Raw genomic sequence first — 22,653 nt, 5'->3', positions numbered from 1 at the left:
ACAAAGTTGAGTTAAGTGCGACACCTCAATTATATTGTTCATTAATATCTTGGTCTATATTAACATTCTATTAATCTACTTTTATGTCCAATAGTCCAGATTAACAAAATTAAAATATATGAATCATCAAACATACATCTTTATCCGAGACAAGATACACATTCTCCTCATCATCAAGAGGCTGCAAAAGCATAAAATTCAGCAGCAAAATGTATCAAAATAGAACACCTGTTGCGTGATATTCTAAAGTATGACAATATCTTGTATAAAATTTGACAATATGAATAAATAAAGGTCAAGATGCACCGCCTAGCAACCTATAACTTTGCCACCATAAACCACTATATATACCCCCACATGTTGCAATGCCTCTACAATACAATCTTTACAAGATAATAATATTTAAGAAAAAATATTGTTTCACAGATTGAGGGATTAAGAAATCGAAACATGTCTGAAAGCAAAGGTAATGATCGTATGTTGATATGCATATATATATATATATATATATTAAGAGTAGTAATTATCAGATATTACAATTTTATATATCTTATAATCTTTGAGTGTTATATACAAAATAATTTAAGGGTTGAATTAATTGTGTGCAGGTAAGAGCTCATGGCCTGAGTTGGTTGGAGTGCAAGGAACAGAAGCAGAAGCTACAATTGAGAGGGAGAATCCTTTGGTAGATGCTATAATCGTGCCTGAAGGACACTCAGTTACCGCTGACGTTAGATCTGATAGAGTTTGGGTTTGGGTCGATGCAAATGGAAATGTTAAAAAGGTTCCAACTATTGGTTAGGAAGTGTCCATTCACGAGATTCATATGCTCAAGTCATGAATATAATGTCCAAATAAGGAGTCTCATACCAAGTATATTTTGTTTGATATAAAAAATAATGTTTGAGGAAGCTAAGATCAAAATATTATTATAATAAAGTTCCTTTCTCTACTTTAGTTATTCTTCTCTTTTATGTTCTGCACAACCAAGATGTATAAGTTTTCTCTAATTTTTGGGTTGGATTCCTCTCACTGGATCCAAATTATGATATGTGGTATCTAAAAAATTTAAGACTCTGAGTTTATTTTAATTTTCTTATTTAAAAATAAATAAATAACTTATAAAAATATATTCGTCATAGGGGAGAATAGAGGAGATAACCTAAATTCTTTTACAGTAAAGAAATAGTAAACGTTTCTTTAATTCATTTGAAAATTTAAAGGAGATAACGTAAATTCATTTATTTACATGAGTTTTCAATATCTTTACTTTCTTCGTCTTCTTTTAATAAAATTGACGTTTATTTATTTACTGATTACTACTTTATGTATGACACTTATACTTTAGTTTGCTTACTATTCAATAAGCAACAAGTAAAGAAAGATATATGTGAAATTCAATTTGGTCAAATCCAACACTATAGTTTAAATACAATACTTTGGGTTATTGTTAATTTTATTCTAATTAATTTATTAGTTCTAATTAGCTCATTTTTTTACAATAAATGGTGGACACGACCTTTCATTTACTCTTGTTGCATGTTTATAAAAAATCTATTTTCATATATAGAAGAAAGTAAAGAAGAAGGGAATTTGAAGAAAAAATGGAAAGAGAAAGAAAAAATGAGTAGGGATGACAATAGAGGCGGAAGAGCGGATAATATTTTCTTGTTCCCAAACCTGTAATATTTGTAGGTATGCGAGTCGGTTGCGGATATTTATGGATACCCAATATGTTTTTAATTTTAATTATATATTTATATACTTTAAAATGATCAATATATAAAAATAACTATTACTTGAATAATATGATAAATTTATGATCGTAGTCATATAGATATAATTTATTCTACAATAATAATAAATATATGATATATAATATTAAAATAAATAAAAAACTATAATATATATAAAAAATTAATTAAAAACTAAATTTATAAATTTGAGTTACCTGCTTAACGAGTATTATAAAATATATTATCACCCACATACTATTATTGAGGGTATTTCGAGAGGTTGGTTTTTTTTGCCATCCCTAAAAATAAGGATATCATGAAGCATTTTTTTACAAGTAAAATGTCATTAATGATAGAACAAAATTTCATTAATGAGGGAACAAAATTACAGCCAAATAAGAACATATATAAAAGTAGCAAAGGAAAAAAGAGAGAGATTTAAAAGCTGCCCTCCCCTACCGAAGTCCCTAGTGCGGCTCAATAAACAAGTCAACCACAACCCATTCAGTAAAACTAAAAATTTAGTAATAACATTCCAAACTCAAAATAGGATTAGTGCACCATTCAAACCTATTAAAAGGGGTAGAAGGAAGATGCTAAATAAGAAGCAAAAACAAACCACACAGGAAGGAAATGAAGAGGTGAAATGTAAAAAAAGGGATAGAAGAAGAGACAATAAAGAGAAGTGGAGGGAGATTGCTGAAAAAGAAAGGAGTCAAGGAGGAAAACAAAAAGCACCGAGGGAGCTAGTTAAAAAAGAAAGGCTGGGAAGAGATAAAGGGGCACAGAGTTTCAGTTGCCTCAGATTAAAAAAAACTTTAGTGCATGGCTTTTCAATTCTTAATAAATGTTTCATAGTATGAAAGGGCTTCAATGGCACTTTAGATTTCATGTTGGGAAGTCAAGGTGATGGTATAAGAATTAAGGTAATCAATTAGAGAATCACCCAACAATCTCGTTGATGAATTTATGTTGCATCCAAATACCAGTGGCAGTTCTTCCTGGTCCGATTCCCACGCAGTTGTACCCATACTTTGCTAATCAAAATCATGCAATCTTCCTCAATCACTGTTGAATTTATGTTCCTTATATAGTTGAACAACAATCCACCTAGTATATATTGCCACCAGTCCGTCAAGGTTGTCCGTACCAGGTATTAAGAAAACAAGACTCAAAACACAAATCATCCACGGAGGAGAGCTTGGTGAAAAATTGGGAGTAATAAGTTGGTCTGTTAACTATGGAGAAGTTTAAGGAATGGAGTGCATGATGTTATGGGTTTGAGTTTCGTCCATAAATAACTAAAACAAAGTTATAAGTTGATTTGATAGTTAGAGACAAGAGATAGTATGTAAGAGATTGAAGAATTCACCCATAAAAAATACTAACATAACTAACATTTGTTTGCCAATAAAAAACAAGATCTTGGTGAAAAGCCAACATTGCTTCACAAGTTACACTATCATAGCTACGTGATTGAGTTTCAGAATTGCACGCCGACTCTTAAATTTATGGTGCATCCAATTTTTCAGCACCAACTACAATAACAATGCCACATGTGGTAAAGTGATAAGTTCATTAACTATATTAACAACGAACATTTAACAATGTTTTCTCAAATGATATTATTAAAAATTAGGCGGAAGAACATCAACAACTACATTAAAGCAAACATTATCAATTTGGGTAAGTGGATACAACTTTAACAGCATAGTCTTGCAAAAACGTTGTTGAACATCGGTGATAATGCTGACTTGAATGAATTTTATTTAACAGTGTTATTTATAGGAAGCATTGTTAATGTACATCTATTCCACAGCGCATGATTAAAGAAGTCTATTCCACAGCGCATGATTAAAGAAGTGCGGTTGAAGATGACACAATAACAACGTTTTCTTAAATGTGGGTTGTTGCTTGTATACGATGTTTTACATATTAGAAAAATTAATGGTGAAGTGTTTTATGCGTCTCTTCGTTTATATGCAAATTTTCTGTTTTCGTAGAAAAATTAATTGGTTGCACAAATGTCAATGACGGAGATAACGACTCTCTTTCTATTTGATTGTGGTCCACTCCATGTTGTTCTTTTTCATCGGTAAACGTGTTTCTATAGTTTATTTATTTTGCTCATTTATATATTTTATTGGTACTTGTATTTGTCTAGTTAGTCATTGTCTCCTTTTATAATTAGTTATAACACCCAAGGAGAAGAAGATAGGATGAAGAAAACACAAAGAAACCGAAAAGATAGCAAAACAAGGTACAAAGAAAAAGGAAAGTTTTGTTAAAAAGAATATAAAAAATGATATTCGTAAAAAAAATGTGTATGTCAATTTTGCAATTAATCTTCAATCTCTATGTTTAATTTCCTATAGCAAAGATTTGAATATAATTTTGCATTAGGAAACTCTAATTTTTTTATTTTGTTTTTAAACAATTCTTAACAGTTATAGGAGAAGATGACCCGGACGATGACCCGTATTATGATTTCTTCGACTGATTAGAGGCACTTTGAAGAAATTATTTTGTTAATTCATTTTTTTTTGTTTTTATTTTTTTAATTTATCATAAACATTTTACTTTGCCAGTATTTTGGCAACAATTAATGTAATTTGGCAACAAAAAATTTTTGGCACTTTGAATGAAGAATGAACAACTATTTTGGATGTTAATTTCTATTTTGTTGTTATTTATTTGGATGGCTGTATTTTGACAGTTCCATATTAATAAACATAATAAACAAATAAAGAATACTAAATGCTTAATATTTTTGGGATATTTTGGTAACATTCTATTTTGCGGCAATATTCATTAACTAAAAGTAACATTGTATTTTGTCAATTAATTTGTCATTATTTTCTTTATTATTTTCTTTTATTAGCTGAATGATATTTATTATCATTATTATTATTATTATTATTATTATTTTTTCAATATATTTAATTAATTGTCATTAATCGAATGTCATAAAGTCATTATTAATTTGAATTTTATTAAAAATATATTATTATAAAAAGTTAAGATGTCTTTCATAGCGTTTCCTTCAGGTTGTGTTATGGAATAATTACTTTCATTACATTTGAGTGGGAAGTCTTTCATAGCGCTTCTTGTAGGTAATGTTGTTGATTATGTCTTATTTATAGCGCTATCTTCATTAAGCGTTATTGACGGTACTATCAGACAATAGAAAATTAAAATGTTCCTACAATCTTACACATTCAGCAATTCCAACAGCGAAACTCATTTACTCTCAAAATCAATCTCGAAAATCAATGAACCTCGTTATCATTCAACATCGAAAATCAACCTTGAAAACCATTCACTCATTCAACTCGAAAATTATTCAACACCGATTTCGAAAATCATTCCCTCGTTCAACCAAAATCATTCATTCATTCAACACCGAATTGAAAATGAGTTTTCCTTATAAATATTTTCCTTTTTAATTACATTATATTTAGCTTGTATTGCGTTATAAATATTTTCCTTATAAATGAGGGAAAGTGATTTCACTCATTTAGCTTGTATTGAGTTAGGGTTTCGACATCTTTCACTTTATTACATTATGAATTAGTGTTCCCCTATTTTTGAATCTATAATAACGTATTTTCTCTGCTTGGTGAGCTTAACTCCAAGTTTTAAGGATTTATACTCATTATATTTTTTTGTCAATTCTTTTATAAAAAATGGATCAAAAAACTGATGAATGCTAATCGATTGGCGAAAGAGTATGAGAAAGGAGTGAAATCATTTGTTAGGCTTGCAATTGAGAATGATGAAAACCCTAATAAAATTGTATGTCATTGCTTAAGATGTTGTTACTCAAACCGAATTATTTCAAATGAGTTAAAAGTTCATTTAGTGTGTCATGATATTGATCAAAGTTAGACATGTTAGACAATACATGGTGAAAAAAGAGACGTTATGGGTTGTGATGATGAGATGCATATGAAAGAAAACTACACAAATGCATATGAAGACAATCGTTTCGAGGAAATGACAAACATTCTCGAAGAAGATCTCCAGGGTTGTCCTCAAATGTTTGAGCGGTTGATAAGTGGTATTGAGAAGTCATTATATGATGGTTGTACTAAATTCATGAGATTTACAGTAGTGTCAATATTGTATAAGTTAAAATCTGTTAATGGATAGATTGATAAGAGTTTCACAGACTTGTTTGCACTTCTAAATGATATATTGCCGGAATATAATGTGTTCTCTTCTCAAACCTATGATATAAAACAAATGTTATACTTCATTGGCATGGACTACATTAGGATACATGCTTGTGAAAATGATTGCATCTTATTTTTAATGAGTATATTTCATTAAAGTTTTGTCCTAGATGTAATGCATTGCAATTTAAGTAGGAAGACTCAATTCCCAAAAAGGTTGTATGATATTTTTCCATCAAAACAAGATTCTAGCATATGTTTAGCAATGTCGGTTTTTTTATTGTATGTGGGTTTGGGTTGATAACAACAATGACTTTCGAGTTGATAAGTTAGTGTTCATGCATGTGGATCTTATTAGGCCAAAATATGAAGATGAGTCAGTTATTCTAATATCAGAGGCTCAACAATTATTTTATGTTAGTAATCCAATTGATATGAAATGGTTCATTGTTCTTTTAACAAGCAAAATAATCGTCAATAATATTGATGACCAAAAATATGAAGATATTGATGGAGAAGATGAACCTTTTTTGTGACATATGAGTCACGTGAGACGGACCAACTATTTATGATGATTTATATACAAGAGATGATCATGATGAAGGGCTTTGGGTGAATCAATATGTTCCTCAAAACAATGATAATATTACAAGTAGGGGTGTAAAAATTCGGTTCGGTTTTTAGTGCATTTTAGTGACCGAACTGATAAAAAATATATGGTTCGGTTCTGCTCAATTAACCGCAAACTTAACTATAAGAACCGAACTGAACCGCTCTTGAATGGTTCGGTTCGGTTCCACGGTTTTTCCATTTACTTTTTTTATAAAAAATCTTGCATCAATTGAAAATTCAAAATGTATTACAATAGATATTGTTTATCCATAAAAGGATAAACATTATTACTATTATTATAAAAAAAAGTATAAATCATATATAACAATACAATTCATGATTAGTAACATATATATCAATTAGTAAAATATATAATAGTTACTTTTATAACTTTACATTTCATAATTAGTAACACATGTAACAATACATGTATAACAATATATGATATATGTTAGTTTCAAACTCAATATCACATAAGTTGGAAAATATGTTTCAAATCATAAGACACTAGGAAACAATTTAGTAACTAATAACATATATAATATTAACTTAATAACAATTTAGTAACATATATAACACTACAATTCATACAAAAATTGATAATTTAAGCTAGAAAATTGGTTGAAGAATTTAAACAATAATAAAACATTATTCCCTAATCCCTACTATATATTTCTTTAATATGCGGTTCGGTTCGGTTCCAACGGTTCCTAAATTTCTAAAACCATAAACCGAACCAAACATAAACGATTCCTTAAAAAAATAACTGAACCAAACCGCGAAACCAAACCGAACCACATTTTACGATTTGGTTCGGTTCAGTTCTGTCAGTTTCGCGGTTTAAACCGGAACCGCTTACGCCCCTATTTACAAACCAAAAAAATCATAGAAAAGGAAAAAGTAGATACATATAGTCTTTGTATAATTATAGCTTAATTTGATTATTTGTAATTTGCATAATTTTGTTTGTTTATAATTTGCATTATTTTGTTAGTTTGTAATTTGCATAATTTTTTTGTTTGCAATTATGCACTTTTCAAGGCATTACATTCTCTGCCAAAACATAATTGACATGATATTCATTGTTTGTAGTTTGTATTGTATTGATATTATTAAAACAAATTTCTGACATGTATTAATGTGTATGTATTATTGAGAATCTATAAATGTTTATGTTGTTGAGAATGTATGTGTTGCTAATAAATGTATATGCAAGTATTATTATATACAAATCAACAGTGAATTCTAGAGGAAGATCTGACATGTGCTGTTGTAAAGGGTTAATACAACAACACTTATAATAGAGAGCACGATTGTATATGCTTAAACAACAACGCTCTATGTTTGATACGTTGTTGTATTACGGTATTGTTTGAGAATATTTATCAATCATACAATAATGTTTTTTACGTATATGATGTTATATATATATATGCAATATAAAAACGCAAATATAAGCGTTGTTAATCATGTCTCTATACACTATGTTGTTTATGTATGAAATATATGACAATGCTTTTGTATGATGCTCTATTGTATATATGTAATACAACATCGTAGGATCAGTGTTATTAATTATGCCTATATACTGCATTGTTTATGTATGAAATATATGACAATGCTTTATATGTGATGCGTTGTTTTATATATGCAATATAACAGCGTAGGATAAGCGCTATTAATCATAATAATATACTATTACAGTCAAATAGAAAGTGTCCAAAAGTGTTGTTATACATCTAAAATACACGTTGTTGAACTGCAATTCTAGCATGGTGATTCCTATTTTTATTCCTTTTCTATTTTATTTATTTGATTCCATTACTCTTAATAATCTGGTTAATTTAGAATCCAAACTTTTAAGAAAAATAATAATCTTATTACTAGTAATTGATGTATTTGTAAACACTACTAAATAAAAAAAATAGTTGTTAATTAACTTTTCTTTTTTATAAAAAATAGTTTTTATTATTTTAAGTATCTCTTTGAGATTTAACGTGACACGAACATTATTTTTGTTGCTTTATCTTTCTCGAAGATTATAAAATTTTAATTATTTAAATATTTCTTTGAGATTTGATCTGGTGCATACACTAGTTTATGTTTCCTCATCTATCTTGAAGATGACAAAATTTTAATTATTTTAAGCATATCTTTGAGATTTCATGTAATGTGGTCATTAGTTGATGTTGTTTCATCTATCTTGAAGACAATAAAATTTAATTATTTTAAGTTTCTCTTTGAGATTTCATGTGGTATGAGCGTTAGTTTCTGCTGCTTCATCAGTTTTGAAGACAATAAAATTTCGACTATATTTCAAATGTCTATTTGAGATTTGATATGATGCAGATATTAGTTTATGTTGTTTTATCTGTCTTGAAGATGATAAAATTTAAACAATATATTTAAACATCTCCTTGAGATTTGATAAGGTGCATACTTTAGTTTTTGTTCCTTCGTCTTTCTTAAAATAGATAAATTATTGACAAATTATTATTTTAAATTAAACAAATAAAGTTCAACATTTTTAAATCTAGAATTAAGTAATATTTATTTCCTTATTGCACCTAAAGATACGTAGGAGCAAGATGAACTATTATCGAAAAAAAAATTATTTTGTTGTATTTTAATAAATTTGTTTAAAGGTGTAAAAATTCATGTTGTTAGCGAAAATACTGTTTTAATAAGGGCGTATGGGATATTAATACATTCTTTTATCAGTAATCGACTCTCGACCTCAGAACTCAAGTTCAAAAGAGCATATTATTTGGGCATAAAGAGTTTTTTTAGGTTTTAACCGTAAAAAACGTAATGGAGACTCCAAATCTTTTGAGAGAGGTCGAAATCGAGTTCGTCTCTTCCTAAGTCGTGGAGTTTGACTTCCAACCGAAAATTAGACCATGACAATGCTAGGCGTAGTTTTATCCTTAATTGTTACATATATGCCTATATTTATATGATTGCTAGACATGGATTCATATGAGCATCGAGTAACTCTCAAATTTATTAACATAGGCCGTAAGACAAAGAGGTATACTTAATGATTCATATAACTTAATCTTGTTAATTCAGTCACTAGATATAGAGCTAGTTTAATACGCTACTAATAGTATGACCAAGAATTGGCGATTAGTAGAATTAAGGTTGCTTGCACTTAACTCAACTACACATGCACAGACTACTAGACAATGAATATGTTATGTGGGTCATACTTCTTAATCTTGTGTGTAAAGTTACTAGACATAAAACTTTATTGTATAAGTTGTTAAATTGACTAGCTAAGACATTTAATTTTAGTGATTTTGAGGTCTATTATTGTGTAAAAATCATTCTTGAATTATTTGTATGATCAACTTTGAAGTATATAGATAATGAATAGGAGATCAAGCTCACGTCAAAATTCATGTATCCTTATTTCATAGTAATTTTATATTTCACCAATACAAACCTTCAAACACCATTTTGAAAATAGCTTATATTAGTAATTTACTTGTTGAAAAACTAAATTTAGCAAGTTTTTGTAAATATGACAAACTTCTTACTTCATACCTATTTGCGATGTCGTTTGAATTTGCTAGTTAGCATACATTTTTGTTAGTATTGATTTTTCAACTTATTGAGTTTACTTTTACTCATTCCATAATCAATGTATGCAAACATTTTCAACGACAAACATAACTTCAGAATTAACCCACATCGATTTCAGTTATAGTTTGGTCATTTTACCCACACATGTGTATATACTATATTTAAAACTAAAATAATTCGAGCTATTAAATAAGTGATCACATATCTTCTTAATATATTATGGGTAAAATAAATGTCTTATTGGACATTGATGTAAATTATGAACAAAGTATCATGGTAATCAATATTGTGAAACGAGCTTATCATGGATAAACAGAGATTATATGTTCACATTCTTATCTCTGTTTCGTCCTGTTTTGTCCAACTACAAAGTGCAACTTAAATAAAAAGAAAATTCATAAAATTAAAACAAAAAAATAATATTTTATATTACTTGTTGAAATTTGATTGAATAGAGATAACTACATATAAAAAAAGATGGTACATAGGATCTGTGTTAATCAGGTAGAGGCTGCAAACAAACACATAAAATTCAACACCAAAATGTATCAAACTAGAACACTAGTTACGTGATATTATAAAGTATGACAATGCATCTTGTATAAAATTTGACAATATGAATAAGTAAAAGTCAAGATGCACCACCTAGCAACCTATAACTTTGCCACGATAAACCACTATATATACCCCCCACACATTGCAATACCTCTATAACACAATCTTTGAGAGTTGCTATTAACGAAAAAATAATATTGTTTTACAGGTTGAGGGATTAAGAAATCGAAACATGTCTGAATGCAAAGGTAAAGATCGTATGCTCATTTGCATAAGATGAGTTTTATATATATTAACTGTAGTAATTATCAGATATTACAATTTTATATATCTTATCTCATTTTTGAGTGTAATGTATAAAATTTTAAAGGTTGAATTAATTGTCTACAGGTAAGAGCTCATGGCCTGAGTTGGTTGGAGTACAAGGAACAGAAGCAGAGGCTACAATTGAGAGAGAGAACCCTTTGGTAGATGCTATAGTCTTACTTGAAGGAACCCCGGTTACCAAAGACTTTCGATGTGATAGGGTTTGGGTTTGGGTCGATACTAATGGAATTGTTATAAAGGTTCCAATCATTCGTTAGGAAATGTTCTTTAAAGGGATTCATATTCTCCAAGTCATGAAATAATGTCTAAATAAGGAGTTTCCTACTAAGTATATGTTGTTTGGTATAAAAAATAATGTTTGAGGAAGCTAAAATCAAAATATTATTATAATAAAATCTTTTCTATACTTTAGTTATTCTTCTCTTCTATGTTCGATCTGCACAACAAAAATGTATATGTTATTTCCTAATTTTCTGAAAAGCAAATAACAATCCACCCCTTCAAAAAAGAGGGGATTCACTTACTTTAAAATTTAAATTAAGTTTAAAAAGTTTATTTCACATCTTAACCATCAATTCTAAATAAATTTAATGATTTAGATTTATGCATTAATTTAAATCATTGAATTTCCTTATAATTAATGACTAAGATATAAAAAGCTTATTCTTTGAGTAACTGGATCCTCTCCCTTAAAAAATAACCAATTAGTACATTTGTCATTAAATATGTAAATTTTACATTAAAAAATAGTAAACATTTTTTTATTTCGTTTGAAAATTTATGGGAAATATCCAAAAAATTTAACAATTTTTTTATCTGAAAAAAGTTAATTTACAAGGAAGTACGAAAAGTTACAATTGAGCTTTTAAAGAAGTTTTAAATAAAGTAGTTTAGAGTCTAATAGTAGTAATAAGAAAATAAGTTTGGGCATGTGCTTTCTATCCATTCTATGTAAGACGTTACATACCAGTCTTCCATTTAATCCATAATCAGAATTTCATCTCTGTTGTCAAATCAACCATATTATAAAAAGCCAAATAACACGTTTTAAAAAAAGTTATCCTCGCAATTTCAACTTAAAGGTGACGGTTAAGTAAGCCCTCCTTATGGCAACTCCGGAATTTGAAACTTAGATAAACATGGAATCGGTTAAACCAACCTAATGATATCATATAATAAAAATTTGACTAAGCTTCAAACCTATTATATAAACAACTCTTATATTTTTAAAACTCTTTTTTATGAACCATTTATTAAATCTTATTTTTCTTTTGGTTCTCTATTTCTTTTTCATCAGTTCACTATTTATATGTCTCTCTTCTCTTCCTCACTATCTTTTTTTTACACTTGCAAAGAGATATGAGAGTAATATCTTTCAAGTAAAACTAAAAGACCGATTAAAAGAGGCATTCATGACAGGAAATAATAACATTGAATGGAAAAGATATGTTACGAAGACTGATCTACCTCCATTGTAAAATTTCAAGACAAAACTACTTAGAATTTACACACAATTCAATATTATATTTGTACTATTAATGGTCTTACCCTTTTGGTTAAGGAACTAATCTATTTCAGTGTGTATAGTTGTCCCTCCCAACAAATATCACTCACATGAATATTTTACACCACTAGACAAATACATTATTAAATTGATACACACAATTCAATATGGTAATAGGTTATATAACAGAGAACTTTATTTTTTCAATGGGAGAGCTTAAGAGAGAAGTGGATATAAAAGGATCATAGCAAACTTTTAAGAGTTTAAATTTAGACACTCATAATTCATATCTTGCAATTTAACCAATCGAACTAATTTCAAAAGACTAATAATATATTTTATTTGAATGCTTATTAATATATAGGATTTTGCATTGTTACTCATCTAAACCCTATTAAACTCGATATATTGTCACATTTTACCACATTACAAACATGTTTGACTCGAGTAAAAATACCTTCAAAATTATATATGTATTGTATAAGACTTTTACGATAAAAAGTGTTAAAATTAAACTTTGTAATAAATTCATTGAGACTATAGTCTAGTTAAGTTAAAGTGTTGCTATAATAGTATCAAACTTCGCTAGATCCTAAGGATGAGCAAAAAGATGAATGGTTCGATTCCTGTGAGCGATATTTGTTGGGAGGAACATTCACAAACACCAAAGGAAATTAATTTCTTACCTAAAAAAGTGAGAGGATACGCTTAATAATACAAAAAAATAGTCCACTTAAGAATGGCAAGGCTATAAAACCATCACCAGTTATTGCGTGATTGATGGCAATGTAAGTGAACTTATGACTTAAAGTGAACTTAACCTGTATTTTTATGAGTAGTTGTAAGACGGGCTTTACCAAACCACTGAAAAATATCATAATTAAAACTATGGTCTATGTTTTCATAGTATATTAGAGGTTGATTACACGTGGTGACTCTAGGTTGCCTCTTAAGTTTTAGGGCCAGTTTGTTTAATTTGTTGAACTAGAGAATAAATAAGATGAGTTTGAAGGAGAGTGTATATATGAAATGACTTCAAGTTGTATTGAAAAATATATTGAATATCCAAAAATAACAAAATTCTTAATTCTAATGAGTGAGTGTTATTTATAGTTTCTCAATAACCCCAACTAATTTGCCAAGTAAGGAAACTTAACTACTAACTAACAAACAGTCATGTTAACCACTTATCTCTATCATTAATCGATTATTTATATCGTTAATCGATTAACGAGTCTGATGCAGGCCTAGGGACTAGCAGGCCCATTAGAAGGAAGAGTAAGCCCTCTTGGTTGAAGGATTATGTCCAGAATAATTAAATTGCTATTTCTACTTAATTTAGTATTTTGTTTTAATTAAAATGCTATGTTGGGCCTGGAGCTTTTGTAAGCCTGGCCCAGTTATCTATTCCTAGATTGAAGTGTATTTAGCTAAACCTAATGGTGTTGAAGAGGCAATGAATAGAAATTTCTGAATTTTCCAGTAGACTTTTAATTTCTCTCTTGTGCTGATGCATTAGTATCATTATAGTGAATTGAGGTCCTATTATTGGTGCTTTCATTCTTGAATCATGCCTCCTAAAAACAAGGATATCGATGAATCTATTCTGCAAATTTTTGCAGAAAAACTACAAGAGAACAAAGACCAACAAGATACAAGGCATGAAGCCATTGTTGAATCCCTCAGACCCATCACAGAAAAGCTTTCAAGTATTTCCTTTGTCCCTCCTCAACCCCCGGACCCAATCAACTTACTTTTTTTCTCCAATATTACCCACTCAAACCCCAATCCAAACCTTCCACCCCACTCACCTCAACCCCCACCAGTACCACCGTTTTACACACCCTCCCTTGTCCCACCGTTTTTTTTCCTCATCCCACTTATGCAAGACCAACCAACATTCCTCTCTTCACACAAAACCAACAGCCACATCCCCCAAAATTACAGCTAAACACATTTGATGGATCTGAGCCTCTCGACTCATTGTTCCAGGTTGAACAATTTTTTCAGCTATATCAGGTTCCTCTAGATCAACGTATGCATCTTATTTCATTTTATATGAAGGGTGAAGCATTAAGTTGGTTTAAATGGACATTTTTAAATGCAAATATCAGTGATTGGGAAAGTTTTACCAGATCCTTGGAGATTCATTTTGGACAATCATGCTATGAAAATCACCAAGTGCCATTATTTAAGCTTCGTCAAACTGGTTCGGTGGCAGAATACCAACAACAGTTTGAGAAGATCTGTAACCGCATTAGAGGTCTTTCTCCTGAGGTAATTTTAAATTGTTTTCTGTTTGGCCTATTACCAGAAATTAGACGAGAGTAGGCTATTCTAAGGCCCACTAACATTGCTAAAGCACTGGGCTTAGCCAAATTGGTTGAATCCAAGATAAGAGACTCTAGAACTCCTTTCATGCGACAATTTCGTCCCACTGTTCCGACCACACATCTGCAACAGCTTCGCCAAATTCCCATAAACCCAACTGCAAACACTAACCCCACTACCCAACCAAATATTTCCATTCATCGCCTCACTACAACTCAAATGCAAGAGTGCCAATCTCAAGGTCTCTGTTATAATTGTGATGAGAAATATTTTACAGGTCATAAATGCCAGCAAAAACAGTTCTTAGTACTCCTAGTTGATGATTTTTCTCTGGACCATCATGTCGATCTGGTCCCTAACTTCCCTGTTGAGGAGTCATTGCTGACCACTGAGGAACTCATCCATTTTCAGCTCTCATAACAGGCTTTACAAGGACAATTATCCCCAAGGACGTTACGATTCTGAGGAAGCATCACATGCCATTCAGTAACCGTTTTGGTTGACACACAAAGCTCTCACAATGTGATTCAACCACACTTGGCTGATTATTTACAATTGACAGTGTCGCCTACACCCAAATTTCTGGTTATGGTTGGAAATGGTGTCCACATTTACTGTTCAAGGTTGTGCCTTGACACCCCTATTATGTTGCATAACCAAATGTTCCACATTCCATTCTATTTCTTGCCTATCAATAGGGCTGATGTGGTTCTAGGCATCGAGTGGTTGCGAACACTCATGCCAGTTACGTCCGATTTTGCCATTCCTTCGATGACTTTTACTGTGGGAGACAATACCATCACCTTCAAAGGTGATTCCACTACAACTCTCGAACTTTCCTCTTACCATCAACTTACCCGACTTGTCCACATGGATGTTGTAGCTTCCTTACACACTATTATTTTCCTTCCCCTACATCAAATAGCCTCGCTACCCTTCTAGCACAACAAAAATATTCCCATAGAAATTAGGCAAATCTTAAACACTTATGACCACATTTTTCACACTCGAGAAGGCCTACCCCCAACCCAAAACCATGACCATAACATCCCATTACTACCCAACTCAACATCTGTTTCGGTAAAACGTTACCGTTACCCACATTCACAGAAGGATGAAATGACAAAAATGTTACAAAACATGCTTAATGAGGGAATTATCACCTCTAGCAACAGCCCTTTTTCCTCCTCGGTTTTGTTGGTTAAAAAAAATGGCACATGGCGGTTCTGTGTTGATTATTGAGCTTTGAACGCCATTACTATATGGGACAAATTCCCTATTCCTACCATTGATGAGTTGCTGGATAAACTCGGTAGGGCCACAATCTTCTCTAAAGTGGACTTACGTTCGGGGTACCATCAAATTCGGGTCAAGCCCAAGGACACACAAAACACTGCATTCCGTACTTTTGATTGACATTATGAGTTTACCGTTATGCCTTTTGGGCTAACAATTGCCCCAACCACCTTTCAGGCAATAATGAACGATCTTCTGCGCCCTTATTTAAGACGGTTTGTGCTAGTTTTTTTGATGATATCTTGATTTATAGTTCAAGTTTGGAAGATCATGTAATTCATTTGAAATTAATTTTGGACCTATTAGTTGCTAACCAATTTTATGCCAAATTGTCAAAGTGTACTTTTGGAGTCATTTCCGTTAGTTACTTAGGCCACATAATTTTAGCGGTTGGAGTGTGCCCGGATCTAGAAAAGATCCAAGCAATGACAGATTGGCCATAGCCACTCTCTCTCACAGCTCTCCATTGGTTTTTGGGCTTAACCAGATTTTATCACAAGTTTTTAAAACACTACGCCGCTCTCGCTGCTCCCCTCACCGATTTGCTTAAACATACAGAGTTTACATTGTCTTTATAAGCTCAAGAAGCATTCAACAAATTAAAAAAAGCTATGACGATGACTCTTGTTCTTCGTTTTCCAGACTTCACCAAGATATTTGATATCGAGACTGATGCTTCCGCAGTTGCAATTGGAGCAGCTTTATCTCAAGAAGGACTCCCCATCGCCTTTTTCAGCAAGAAAATGTCTCCAAGAATGCAGTTTGCCTCTGCTTATGTGCGCGAAATGTCCGAGTCAGTACCTCATAGGGAGAATATTCAATATATATACAGACCAACAGAGCCTCAAACACCTCATGACTCAGGGATTTCATACCCCTGAGCAACAAAAGTGGGCTACAAAGTTAATTGGCTTCCAGTATGAAATCTAGTATAGAACAGGTACCTCAAACCGAGTTGTCGATGCGCTCTCGTGGTGCCACTCTGTCGACCAACCCATCTTTTCGGCTCTATCTTCTCCTTTCCTAAAGATAATTACCAAACTCAGATAATACTACACAACACCGACAGGACAAGCTGTTATTAGTAAATTGGAAGCTACTCAACTTAAGCACAATCACTTTTATTTCTCTCGAGAGCTATTATTTTACAAATAGTATATTTTTATACCTGACTTTGCAAATTGGCGCATGTAACTCATGGATGAATTCCATGGCTCCCTCACCGCAGGTCACTCTGGCTGGAAACCCTCTCTGGCCCGCCTCACGGCATCTTTCAACTGGCCAGGTGTTGCCAAGCACCTTAAGCATATAATCCATCATTGCGCTATATGCCAGTACAACAAATACATGCCAACAAAGAGCCAAGGGTTATTATAGCCATTAAACATTTCTGACAAAGTTTGGGAAGAGTTGTCAATGGACTTTATTACTCACCTTCCTCCGTCGTAGGGCCACACTGTAATCTGGGTGATAGTGGATCACCTCACAAAATATGATCACTTTGTGGGGATGCCAACACGGTTCATGGCCGAGACATTAGCCTGTCGGTTTTTGAATGAAGTTTGCAGGCTTCACGGTGTTCCCAAATCGATCGTCTCCGATAGAGACAAACTTTTTCTTAGCTCATTTTGGAAGGAACTCTTCAAGCTTATGGGTACCACCTTGTCCTTTAGCACGACCTATAATCCACAGTCAGATGGCCAGACTAAATTTCTCAATTGTTGCCTCCAGACTTATCTTTGGTGTTTCACCTCCTCTCATCCAACAAAATGGCATCAACACCTCTCCTTGGCTGAATACCGGTACAATATCAGTCATCATTCGGTGTTGCATCTCTATCCTTTTGAGGCCCTCTATGGTCGTGCTCCTCCGTCCATCACGGATTATGTTCCGGGTTCCACTACAAACCCTCAAATCTGTATAACCCTGCAAATAAGAACACAAATGATACAAACCCTTAAGCAACACTGACATGCTCATCAGCGAATGAAAGCTCATGCAGATTCAGGTCGACGCGACATTACCTTTCAGCTGGGAGAATGGGTGTTACTCAAGCTCCAGCCGTACCGCCAACACACGGTGGCGCGCCGCCTGTCCCAGAAGTTGAGCCACCAGTTTTTTGGCCCATTCCAGATCAAAAGAAGCGTCAGGCCAGTGACGTATGAACTGCTCCTTCCGCCATCGACCCGAGTTCATCCTGTCTTTCATGTTTCTCTCCTCCGGCGTTCCAACGGAGACCCAAATGACCAACCAATAGGGGTGGCAATATGGGCCAGCCCGACCTGGCCTGGCCTGCCTTTGGCCCGTCAGAATATGGGTTGGCCCGACCCTACCCTTATTGTTAAAAGGACTCAAAATGCCAGCCCAATCCATATTTGGCATGGCTGGCAGGCCGGCGGGCTGACACATTTTGTTTTTTTCAAAACACACATTAAAGCTTTAGAAAAAAAATAAATAATTCAAATAATTCATAAACGTCTTTTATAACAAAAAATCACAAACTAAAGACACAATCTCATAATAACATATTGCATTAGTACAAAACTTGTAAATTCTAAACAATAAACCACCATAGTCTTAAACTTTTAGACTTATAGTTCACAATAGAGCTTATAACTCCTACTTTTAAAAGTGTATAAGAATCAAAACTATTATATTATAATCAATCACAATAAAGTATATATATTACTCAATTTAATTTGAATTCGACTACATTAAAAATATAAACTGAAACGTAGTCGAATTCAATTAATTTTCCAAAAGGAATCAAAATCAGTAGTCATGTTTGAGTTTCCAATTTTCAATTTCAATTAATTAAATGTTTAAATTTGATTCAAACACCCTTAATTGTCAGTGAAACTCTACCTTTATTTGATAACAAGTACAATAATTGGATAAGAGCGGAGATAATAGATAAGTACATAATGAGATATTATATATTCATTTTACAAAGAGAAAGAAGAATTATATGCTTAAGCATCCACACATAAGTTAAAATTGTAAAAGTTTAATCTTAATTGCAATGAGCAATATGATAGACAAGTGAACTTTAATCTTAATTTTGGCCCGCTGGGCCAGCCCGGCCCGACCCTCCATAGCCCATCTAAAAAATGGGCTTCCAAAATGTGTTGAATACGGGCTTTTGGGCTAAAACCCTCAGCCCAACCCGCTAAAAACACATATCCGAACGGGCTGGCCCGTCGGGCCAAGCCCATTTTGCCATCCCTACCAAACGGTGGCTATTCCGCCTTCCTTCATGGCTTTGGGGCTGGACAATGAAGATGAAGCAGGCGAGGGACCCCATAGAGCTACTCCTCCACCATACCACACCACCGTGACACCGCTAGAACCACACAGTGGACGAACTGAAGTGCACGATGAAGAGGTGGAGTATCGTGAGACTTTCGTGGATGAGCAAGGAAGGAGAGTAGGTGAGGAAGAAAACACCTCACGGTGGGAGAAGGAGGAAACCGAGGTTGAGATAACCACGGTTGGAGGAGAGAAAAAGGCAAATGACAAAGTGATTAACCAAGTGGGGAAAGTACACACTTCAAGTGATTCATAAACCTAACTTACCCCACTTCAATCTCCTCCCTTGGATAACCTAGAGCATTTTGCACCGTTGGATAACCAGCTGGCAACATAGTCTGCAAAAATTAATTCCTTGGGCAGCACCCAACTCATTTCCCCACACAACCCTTCATCTCCACCCTCTATTCAAAAAAGTGGTTAGGAACCCACTACAATCTCACCATACATTCAAAATTATGAATCATCACTCCCTGCTCTCAATATTTCGGGCAGTGTGCCACGTAAATTGTGCCCCACTGAAGACAATTTTTCAATCGTTGAACTATCACATGGGGCTGCCAAATCGGGTCCTTCTGCACTAGTTCCAATTGGGTTTCCTAACCTTGAGGACAAGGTTCATCTTGGAGAAGTGGGCAATGATGCAGGCCTAGGGACTAGCAGGCCCATTAGAAGGAAGAGCAAGCCCTATTGGTTGAAGGACTATGTCCAGAATAATTAAATTGCTATTTCTACTTAATTTAGTATTTTGTTTTAATTAAAATGCTATGTTGGGCCTGGAGCTTTTGTAAGCCTGGCCCAGTTATCTATTCCTAGATTGAAGTGTATTTAGCTAAACCTAATGGTGTTGAAGAGGCAATGAATAGAAATTTCTGAATTTTCCAGTAGACTTTTAATTTCTCTCTTGTGCTGATGCATTAGTATCATTATAGTGAATTGAGGTCCTATTATTGGTGCTTTCATTCTTGAATCATGCCTCCTAAAAACAAGGATATCGATGAATCTATTCTGCAAATTTTTGCAGAAAAACTACAAGAGAACAAAGACCAACAAGATACAAGGCATGAAGCCATTGTTGAATCCCTCAGACCCATCACAGAAAAGCTTTCAAGTATTTCCTTTGTCCCTCCTCAACCCCCGGACCCAATCAACTTACTTTTTTTCTCCAATATTACCCACTCAAACCCCAATCCAAACCTTCCACCCCACTCACCTCAACCCCCACCAGTACCACCGTTTTACACACCCTCCCTTGTCCCACCGTTTTTTTTCCTCATCCCACTTATGCAAGACCAACCAACATTCCTCTCTTCACACAAAACCAACAGCCACATCCCCCAAAATTACAGCTAAACACATTTGATGGATCTGAGCCTCTCGACTCATTGTTCCAGGTTGAACAATTTTTTCAGCTATATCAGGTTCCTCTAGATCAACGTATGCATCTTATTTCATTTTATATGAAGGGTGAAGCATTAAGTTGGTTTAAATGGACATTTTTAAATGCAAATATCAGTGATTGGGAAAGTTTTACCAGATCCTTGGAGATTCATTTTGGACAATCATGCTATGAAAATCACCAAGTGCCATTATTTAAGCTTCGTCAAACTGGTTCGGTGGCAGAATACCAACAACAGTTTGAGAAGATCTGTAACCGCATTAGAGGTCTTTCTCCTGAGGTAATTTTAAATTGTTTTCTGTTTGGCCTATTACCAGAAATTAGACGAGAGTAGGCTATTCTAAGGCCCACTAACATTGCTAAAGCACTGGGCTTAGCCAAATTGGTTGAATCCAAGATAAGAGACTCTAGAACTCCTTTCATGCGACAATTTCGTCCCACTGTTCCGACCACACATCTGCAACAGCTTCGCCAAATTCCCATAAACCCAACTGCAAACACTAACCCCACTACCCAACCAAATATTTCCATTCATCGCCTCACTACAACTCAAATGCAAGAGTGCCAATCTCAAGGTCTCTGTTATAATTGTGATGAGAAATATTTTACAGGTCATAAATGCCAGCAAAAACAGTTCTTAGTACTCCTAGTTGATGATTTTTCTCTGGACCATCATGTCGATCTGGTCCCTAACTTCCCTGTTGAGGAGTCATTGCTGACCACTGAGGAACTCATCCATTTTCAGCTCTCATAACAGGCTTTACAAGGACAATTATCCCCAAGGACGTTACGATTCTGAGGAAGCATCACATGCCATTCAGTAACCGTTTTGGTTGACACACAAAGCTCTCACAATGTGATTCAACCACACTTGGCTGATTATTTACAATTGACAGTGTCGCCTACACCCAAATTTCTGGTTATGGTTGGAAATGGTGTCCACATTTACTGTTCAAGGTTGTGCCTTGACACCCCTATTATGTTGCATAACCAAATGTTCCACATTCCATTCTATTTCTTGCCTATCAATAGGGCTGATGTGGTTCTAGGCATCGAGTGGTTGCGAACACTCATGCCAGTTACGTCCGATTTTGCCATTCCTTCGATGACTTTTACTGTGGGAGACAATACCATCACCTTCAAAGGTGATTCCACTACAACTCTCGAACTTTCCTCTTACCATCAACTTACCCGACTTGTCCACATGGATGTTGTAGCTTCCTTACACACTATTATTTTCCTTCCCCTACATCAAATAGCCTCGCTACCCTTCTAGCACAACAAAAATATTCCCATAGAAATTAGGCAAATCTTAAACACTTATGACCACATTTTTCACACTCGAGAAGGCCTACCCCCAACCCAAAACCATGACCATAACATCCCATTACTACCCAACTCAACATCTGTTTCGGTAAAACGTTACCGTTACCCACATTCACAGAAGGATGAAATGACAAAAATGTTACAAAACATGCTTAATGAGGGAATTATCACCTCTAGCAACAGCCCTTTTTCCTCCTCGGTTTTGTTGGTTAAAAAAAATGGCACATGGCGGTTCTGTGTTGATTATTGAGCTTTGAACGCCATTACTATATGGGACAAATTCCCTATTCCTACCATTGATGAGTTGCTGGATAAACTCGGTAGGGCCACAATCTTCTCTAAAGTGGACTTACGTTCGGGGTACCATCAAATTCGGGTCAAGCCCAAGGACACACAAAACACTGCATTCCGTACTTTTGATTGACATTATGAGTTTACCGTTATGCCTTTTGGGCTAACAATTGCCCCAACCACCTTTCAGGCAATAATGAACGA

At 33.6% G+C, this 22,653-nt stretch overlaps 1 long non-coding RNA gene across 1 annotated transcript; it reads left to right on the top strand.

Annotated features, from left to right (window-relative positions):
• On the top strand, positions 330-11,088 carry LOC109359458. Its single transcript, XR_002109069.1, has 2 exons — positions 330-466; positions 11,057-11,088. It is a non-coding gene; the product is annotated as an uncharacterized LOC109359458 (long non-coding RNA).

This window comes from Lupinus angustifolius, chromosome LG11 (genome assembly GCF_001865875.1).
Source record: "Lupinus angustifolius cultivar Tanjil chromosome LG11, LupAngTanjil_v1.0, whole genome shotgun sequence".
Classification (NCBI taxonomy): Eukaryota; Viridiplantae; Streptophyta; class Magnoliopsida; order Fabales; family Fabaceae; genus Lupinus; species Lupinus angustifolius.
This window is presented reverse-complemented; position numbering and strand designations above follow the sequence as displayed.